General features: G+C 45.0%; 1 pseudogene; it reads right to left on the bottom strand.

Annotated features, from left to right (window-relative positions):
- Positions 1-3,401: 3,401 nt before the first annotated feature.
- Positions 3,402-7,787, bottom strand: LOC102121873 (protein MEMO1-like; annotated as a pseudogene).
- Between the last annotated feature and the right edge of the window lie 851 nt (positions 7,788-8,638).

Below are 8,638 nucleotides of genomic sequence, written 5' to 3'. Positions count from 1 at the left end.
CTCTCCCTACCCGCTACATTCTGCATCCTGTCCCCACAAATGTATTAAGTTGTTACAAAAATAAACACTGGATGCATTCTTTTTAAATTTTATTATTATTATTATTATTATTATTATTATTATTATTATTATTTTGGAGAAGGAGTCTCACTCTTGCCCGGACTGGAGTGCAGTGGTGCCATCTCAGTTCACTGCAACCTCTACCTCCTGGGTTCAAGTGATTTTCCTGCCTCAGACTCCCGAGTAGCTGGGATTACAGGTGCCCACCATCACGCCCAGCTAATTTTTGTATTTTTAGTAGAGACAGGTTTCACCATGTTGGCTAGGCTGGTCTCAAACTCCTGACCTCAGGTGATCCTCCCACCTCGGCCTCCCAAAGTGCTGGGATTACAGGTGTGAGACAATGCACCTGGCCTAGATGCCTTCTTTAAGGAGGAAATAAGTTATACCCATAGCTAGAATGGAGGCTGTAGAGTAGGGTATCCCTTATTTAGTTTTGATAAATGTGAGAATTCTTTGGTTTCCAGCAGCAGAATCTAACATTGGCCATGGTGTAAATTGCATAATCCAAGGGAAGTGTGGAAAACCAGGCTTGGAAATGAATTAGAATGGAAACATCTCTATGTAGCCAAAACTACGATTCAGACTTGCCTGGGTAGAGCTGTGTATATATTTTCTAAAAGCCTATTTCATTTTTATTCTATTTATCAGGTTGCTTGGGTTTCAAGTTCTATGAGAAAGCAGTTGTTTGGGTTGTTTTCTGCCCAGAGAATCTTAATACTTCCACCAGACTTTACTCAATGGGGAAGATAATTTCTTTAAAAAAAAAAAAAGTGGGCCGGGCGCAGTGGCTCATGCCTGTAATCTCAGCACTTTGGGAGGTCGAGGCGGGCGGATCACAAGGTCAGCAGATCGAGACCATCCTGGCTAACATGGTTAAACTCTGTCTCTACTAAAAATACAAAAAAATTAGCTGGGTGTGGTGGCGGGCGCCTGTAGTCCTGGCCACTTGGGAGGCTGAGGCAGGAGAATGGCTTGAACCCGGGAGGTGGAACTTGCAGTGAGCCAAGATCGTGCCACTGCACTCCAGCCTGGGCAACAGAGCGAGATTCCATCTCAAAAAAAAAAAATAATAATAAAGTGACGTGCTATTTCCTAAAAAAGGAAGTAGGAGTGCAGGGCACCATCAACAAATGAATGGATGAACAAAAGGTTGTACATAGAGATGAAATAGGATATTATTCAGCCTTAAAAAGAATTGAAATTCTGACACACGCTACAATATGGATGATCCTTGCAAACATTATGTCAAGTGAAAAAAGTCAGAAACAGAATCAATACTCTATGATTCCACTTATATGAGGTTCCCAGAGTAGTCAAATTCATAGGAACAGAAAGTAGAATTGTGGTTCCCAGACCTAGGGGAAGAGGAGAATGGGAAGTTACTGTTTAATAGGAACAGAGTTTCAGTTTGGGATGAGGAGAAAGTTCTGGAGATGATTGATGATAATGGTTGCATAACAATGTGAATTTATTTATTTATTTTGAATTGTGTAGCCCTTTGTTAGCAACTGAAATAGAAGGTCTCTGTTGTACAACATGGGTAGTAATTGACTATAACTGGAGATTTATTATATATAATACAGACCATTTATAAATGCAATTTCTTTATTGAAAAGCTTCCACCATTTTTGTTTGTGTACAATTTGCAAAACTGTTCTGAAAGTGGAATATATGTGCACAAGTCTGTGAAGAGTGCAAATTTAGGATATGGTAAATGCTTTACAAGTTACTTTCAAAAAGCTGTCTGCCACAACCGAGCCTTTACATTGTTATCTTTTTTTAATCAAAATATTTTGATGCCAGCCTTCCTTCTGAGAGGTGACAATGTGCTAGCAGGCCTCACTCTCAGCACCTCCTCGGCCTGGGCATCCACTCTGGCAGTGCTTGAAGAGCCCTTCAGCCCACCACTGCACTGTGCGAGCCCCTCTCTGGGCTGGCCCAGGCTGGAGCCAGCTCCGTCTACTTGCCGGGAGGTGTGGAGAGAGAGGTGCCGGCAGGAACCAGGGCTGCCCGTGGTACTCACAGTCCAGCGTGAGTTCCGGTGGGCACGGACGCGGGCTCAGCGGCCCGGCACTCCAAGCAGCCAGCCGGTGATGCCGGCCCAGGGTGGTGAGGGGCTTAGCACTCCGGCCAGCAGCTGTGGAGATTGTGCTGGGTCCCCCAGCACAGCCGGCCCACGTGCACCGGGCTGGAATTCTCGCCAGGCCTCAGCTGCCTCAGGACCTGCAGCCTGCCACGTCCGAGGCCCCACCCTCCGTGGTGGGCTCCCATGTGGCCCAAGCTTCCCTGACGGGCGCCATCCCCTGTTCCCTCGTGCCTGGTCCCATTGACCGCCCAAGGGCTGAGGAGTGCTGTGTGGCTCAGGACTGGTGGGCAGCTCCGCCTGCAGCCCCAGTGAGGGATCCACTAGGTGAAGCCAGCTGGGCTCCTGAGTCTAGTGGGGACTCGGAAAACTTTTATGTCTAGCTAAGGGATCGTAAATATACCAAGCACCCTGTGTCTAGTTCAAGGTTTGTAAATACACCAACAGGTACTCTGTATCTAGCTAACCTAGTGGGGACTTGGAGAACTCTTCTGTCTAGCACTCTGTGTCTAGCTAAAGGATTGTAAATGCACCAATCAGCACTCTGTCAGAACAGACCAATCAGCTCTCTGTAAAATGGACCAGTCAGCAGGATGTGGGTGGAGTCAGATAAGGGAATAAAAACAGGCTGCCTGAGCCAGCAGCGGCAACCTTGTTCCCCTTGCAGAGTGTGGCAGCTTTGTTCTTTCACTCTTTATGGTAAATCTCGCCGCTGTTCACTCTTTGGGTGCACACCGACTTTATGAGCTGTAACACTCACCCTGAAGGCCTGCAGCTTCACTGCTGAAGCCAGCAAGACCAGGAGCTCACTGGGAAGAATGAACAACTCCAGACGCGCTGCTTTTAAGAGCTGTAACACTCACCGCTAGGGTCTGCAGCTTCACCTCTGAAGTCAGCGAGACCACGAACCCACCAGAAGGAACTGCAGACACATCTGAACATCTGAAGGAACAAACTCTGGACACGCCATCTTTAAGAACTGTAACTAGGAGGGTCCACAGCTTCATTCTTGAAGTCGCAAGACCAAGAACCCACCATTTCTGGACACACTACCATTGCCCTAAACTATAAAGCATTTTTTAATGAGTTGAAATCAAGGAAGGACTATGCCTACTAGAAAAAAAGAGAAGAAAGTTCTATTAGTTTGAGGTTTCATAATCCCCCCAAACCAGGACCAATATCTTGGTAAAAGTTAGGCTAGGACCCTAGACTGAGTATGAGAATGTGCAGGTGGCCTCCCTGAGGATTCAGAGCTTCAGTGGACCGTGAGTGCTCCAGCTGCATAAGTGCTGAACTGTCTTGCCAGTTTCTACACTGGTTTGACTGGGCGTAATTCAAAAAAGAGAAGCTCATATTCTTCCATTTTTCTGGAGCTCTGTGATAGCATTTAATAATACCCCAAAGGGATGTCTTCCACATATAATATTATGGTATTTCCTCAAGTAATTGCTAAAAGATATAGGGTCTAATTCTATAATACACCCATTTTATCTAGATACTCAATGGATCTATAAGTCTCCCCCTGGGAGTCATCATAGTAACTGTAATGAAACCTTTGACACCAATGGCAAAAATCAGAAGAAACTACCAAGAAATTACTAGGATCCGCTAGATATTTACTGAAGAGTTTTCTGAATTCCTGTTCTTTTGACTCACTCAGAGCTCCAACCAGAATAGGGATAATGGTAAACTCATTCTTATGGATTTCCATGGCTTTATGTGTGTAAGTCAAATGCATTTCAATGCTATGTTCATATTTTGTCTCAGAAACATGCGTTCAAACATTCCTGTTTTCCACAGTTCTCTGTAAATCTTTTGGTCAATATGAAGATGATACAGAGATGTCCTGTATATATCCACACTGGAAAGTGCACATTGAGAGAGGGACACATGATGAGAAGGCCCAAGGATGAAAATTCTCTGGGTAATAGACGGATCCACTTGTTTATAAGCATGGGTAGCACAAGACCCACAGTACGTATATCCTGCATGGAGTGCAATAATGGCTCTAGCAGGTCTTTTTGTAGACTGTACTTGTGAAAGCCAACCTTCTAGCTGTGCATTCAGCTGTGGTCCTGAGGCTGAGTACCAGCTCCCAGCATGACTGACTTCCCGGCAGACCACTTGATTGGACATCTTGATGCCTGTGCCACGTATGGTGCACGAGGATAAATCAACAATGTGAGTATATTTAATGCCACTGAACTGTACACTTAAAAATTGTAAATTTTATGCTACGTATATTTTACCACAATAAAAATAAAGAGCCAGAGTTAATCAGTGTCAAGACATGGAGACTGGAAGGTCATGGTCATTGGAAGAAAAGGCCACCTGGACTCCTGCAAGCTCCAGCGTTTCTGTGTATCTTTGGGCAAGTCCCAAAACCTCCCTGAACCTCTTTTTCTCAAGGATAGTAACACCGGCTCTATTACCTACTTCATAGGAACTGGATGGTACTGTGAAAGTATTTGGTAAATGTTAAACATTCTGTACAAATGGAAGGCATTAGCGTCTGAGGGAATGGAAAAACTCTTTGTAAATCCGTATGTCAGTGGCCTGGGTGATAAGTGGAGACCACCATCCTTAGGTTAGTATTCCAGGTGGATTTAAAGGGTTTGAACAAAAAAATCAGAGCAGGGCAGGAAACAGTCATTTATGTACATGCTACAAAATCTAAATTGGCCTGAATTGCCCTACTGTGCTGCCACTCCATTAGGGCTTTACAACCCTCGGTGGAAGGCTCAGCCGTATCCATAACTTTCGTGAAGCAGCTGGTGTTTCCAGCTCAGTGTCTCTAAATGGCCTGGCCAACAATGGAGCTGTTAATGAACATCCATAAAAAGCCAATAAAGGGTGCCTGTTGGATGCATATGACCTATGTCTGGTACAGGATTTGGGCAAATAAAATAATGATTGGTTCCAGGCACAATTCCAAAGTTTCAGCTTTGGAAACCAAAGGTCTATTTCTATGCTAACTGCTTATTTGCTAACATGAGACCCAAGGTACAGGGTTGGAACAGATTTCATCGCAAAAATTCTTTTTTTTCCTTTTTGAGATGGAGTCTCACTCTGTTGCCCAGGCTGGAGTGCAGTGGCACAATCTTGGCTCATTGCAAACTCCACCTTCTGGGTTCAAGCGATTCTCCTGCCTCAGCCTCCTGAGTAGCTGTGATTACAGGCGCATGCCACCTCCCAAGGCTAATTTTTGTATTTTTCATAGAGACAGAGTTTCACCATATTGATCAGGCTGGTCTTGAACTCCTGACCTCGTGATCTGCCCGACTTGGCCTCCCAAAGTGCTGGGATTACAGGTGGGAACCACCACGCCTGGCTCGTTGCAAAGATTCTTCTGGTCCTGATTTCTGCCTAAAGTCTTGAGAGAGGGACCATTGTTAGAGTTATGGTTTGATCAGCCTCTAGGGTTATTGGAAGAAATGCTAGTACGTTTACAACCTTTGGGTAGAGTTTTCTGGTCATCCTTCAGTGATAGCATTTGGCTTTTTCAGTGTTTATGCATAGAACACAATTCCAACACCTGCTGAGCAGGTGCTTGGGGCTTCAACCCTAGTTCTGAATTACATGTTTCCTCTTAACTCGCTGAGGGCTACCTGGCTTTAACACTTTCTCACTCTTGTGTCCTTAAAGGTCCTATTCTTAAATTTTCATTTCTTCCTTTTGAATTTGACTGTTACATAACTTTTATCTATCTCTATCTCTGTCCACACACACACCCTTAGGTGGCTTCTCCTTCCAATGACTGTGACCTCCCATTCTCCCTGTCTTTGCAATGTTTGACTCTGGCTGTCCTTGTTATTTTTATTGTGGTAAAATATACATGACATTTACCATTTTAACCATTGTACAGTTTAGTGGCATTTAGTATATTCACACACACACGCACACACGTGTATTTCTACCCATTCTTTATGTTGGGAGTGGAAGGAGAACTTCCTATACATGCTCAATTTTCCATTCTGGTGGTTTTGATGTTTGGCCATTCAGAGAACCTGAGAGCCAAGATGGCGCTGCCTTAGGGAGCTTGTTGTATCCTTCTGGGGCTGATGATTCCATGGTGGCCAGTCCATGACCATTTGGAGTCACTGTAGCCTATTAGGAGGAAAGGATTGGCCCTACTCATTACCATATGACTAGCCTTTTCATGGCATTGGAATTATTCATTTTTCTTGGTTGAAAGTGACTTCATTTCTGTCTGTCCAGGAATAGACAGACCAGAGTTGGGGTTGGATATTAGGGAGAAGAGACATGGTCAAGAGAAAGATATGAAAGATTTAGAAAGAGGAGCAGAGAGGGGAGAGTAAGAATGAAGACAAAGAAAAGAGAAAGGAAGCTCAGGGGAAATCTGGATGGTCCAAGACAGAGAAAAGAGGAAGAGGAGTTAGGATGGGTGGGTGGGTGGAGGGTAGGAGATGCTACTTGCTTCTCTGCCTGGGAAGGCTCAGCTTCCAGCAGCAGCCAGCCTTGGTCTGTGGTTACATCTGGATGTGGCTGGTGGCAGGGGAACACCTCTCTAGTCCTGTCTCTTCATTTGTCAGACACATTCAAAGTCTAGCTCAGACCCTGGAGTCTGCCTCCATGTGGCCTGAGGGGAGTTCATTTTCAATGAACCGGTCATCTGGGGAAGCGACTGGTTGCTATTTTTCACAATTTCTGTCTGGATATCGACTTTAGGGCAAAGCTGCTGCAACCACATTTGTGTTCCTTTTTGAGCTGGAGTGGGGGCATGCAGGGGCAAGTTTTCAAGCCGCCCCATTTCTGTATAGCAGGAATCATTATTGAAAAACCAACCTGCAAATGTTTGTAACAGAAAGGTTTTGACAGTGTTCTTGAATGTTCTTGAAGATCTAAAGAAGCAATCTATCTGACTGACCTCCTGCATTCAAATGATCTGCCATACAGGTCTTGCTCCACTGCACAGAATTAATGTGTGGCCTCTGAATTGCCATGAATTCCAATTAGTTCCTCTCTTTAAACAGCAGTTTTTGGTGTCTGGTGGTATTTAGAAACTTCTAGCACCCCATTCTATTTATAAATTGCTTTTATAACCAGAGGATTTAAAGACTGAAAGAGACCTTAGAAATGCTTTAATGAAAAGAGCACTTTTCAATTCCAACTTCAAAACCCATTTGTCTGTGACCTTGAATACACCACTTAACTTCTGCATGTCTGATTTTGCTCCTCTGTAAAATAAAATGCTTGAACTAACTATGGAGTTACTTTGGTTCTCACCTTCCTTTATGCATTGCTCCATTGTTACTTCCCAGTGAGTAGTTCCCAGGGAGAGGCTCTGAGTCGTTAAGTGCCCAGGCCAGACCACACCCCAAGTTAGAGGCAGGTCCCCCCAGACCCTGCCTCGCGGCTCTTCTCGCAGGATGTCTCCACAACGCTCTGGGGAGCAGCGCTGTCCAGCTCATGGGGAAGCCCAGAGGCCAGAGAGGACCCACACCAGCTCCAAAGAGTCAGCAAGAATGGGGTCCTTGTTCTGCAGGAAAGGGACCTAGATCCCAGAACTCACCATGCTTGTTCTGGGTGCGTTTCTGCTGAGAGGTGTGTTTCTCTGCCATGGAGTAGGGTCTCTCTCACCTTAGAGAGAATGAAGGTGAAGGTTTTCCAATCTGAATGCTAACACGTTTCAAACTGAATTTGATATCTCTTTAGACCCATTCACCCATAGTCCAGGCTATTATGACCTCTCTGCTCAGCTTAGCTGACTGGACATGTTCATACAGATAGACCCTGGGCCATGACTTACCATATCAGACAGTAAATTCCTTACTCATGTCCTGCCCCAACCGAGCTGCTCCCCTTCTATGTTTTCTACATCTGTCAGCACAGTTCACGGTACTAGCATGGACACAGTGGCCCAAGCCAGGCTCATCTGAAGTCATCTTTGATTTTCTCTCTTCCTGGCCACTTTCACCAGTTGGCCTCTGTATTCGTTTCCCAGGGCTGCTGTAACAGAATACAGTAGTCCCCCCTTATCTGTGGGAGATATGTTCTGAGACTCCATTGGATGCCTGAAGTCACTGATAGTACCAAACCCTATATATACTGTGGCCTTTTTTTTTTTTTAATCTGATAACCGAGCCAGCTCCTCAGTGATTTGCAGGTGGGCAATGTCTACAGCATGGATCCGCTGGACAAAGGGATGATTCATGTCCTGGAAGGATGGAGTGGACAGTGTGAGATCATACCACACTACTCAGAATGGTGCACAATTAAAAACGATGAATTGTTTACCTCTGGAGTTTTCCATTTAATATTTTCAAACTGTAGTTGACCACACATAACTAAAACTGTGGAACGTGAAACAGTGGATAAAGGGGAGCACTGTGCCACAAACTGGGTGGCTGAAAACAACCGAAATGACAGAAATGTGTGCTCTCACAATTCTGGAGTCTAGAAGTCCAAGACCATGTTGTCAGCAAGGTCATGCTCTTCCTGAAGCTTGCAGGTGAGAATTCGTTCTATGCC

This window comes from Macaca fascicularis, chromosome 4 (assembly GCF_037993035.2).
Source record: "Macaca fascicularis isolate 582-1 chromosome 4, T2T-MFA8v1.1".
Classification (NCBI taxonomy): domain Eukaryota; kingdom Metazoa; phylum Chordata; class Mammalia; order Primates; family Cercopithecidae; genus Macaca; species Macaca fascicularis.
This window is presented reverse-complemented; position numbering and strand designations above follow the sequence as displayed.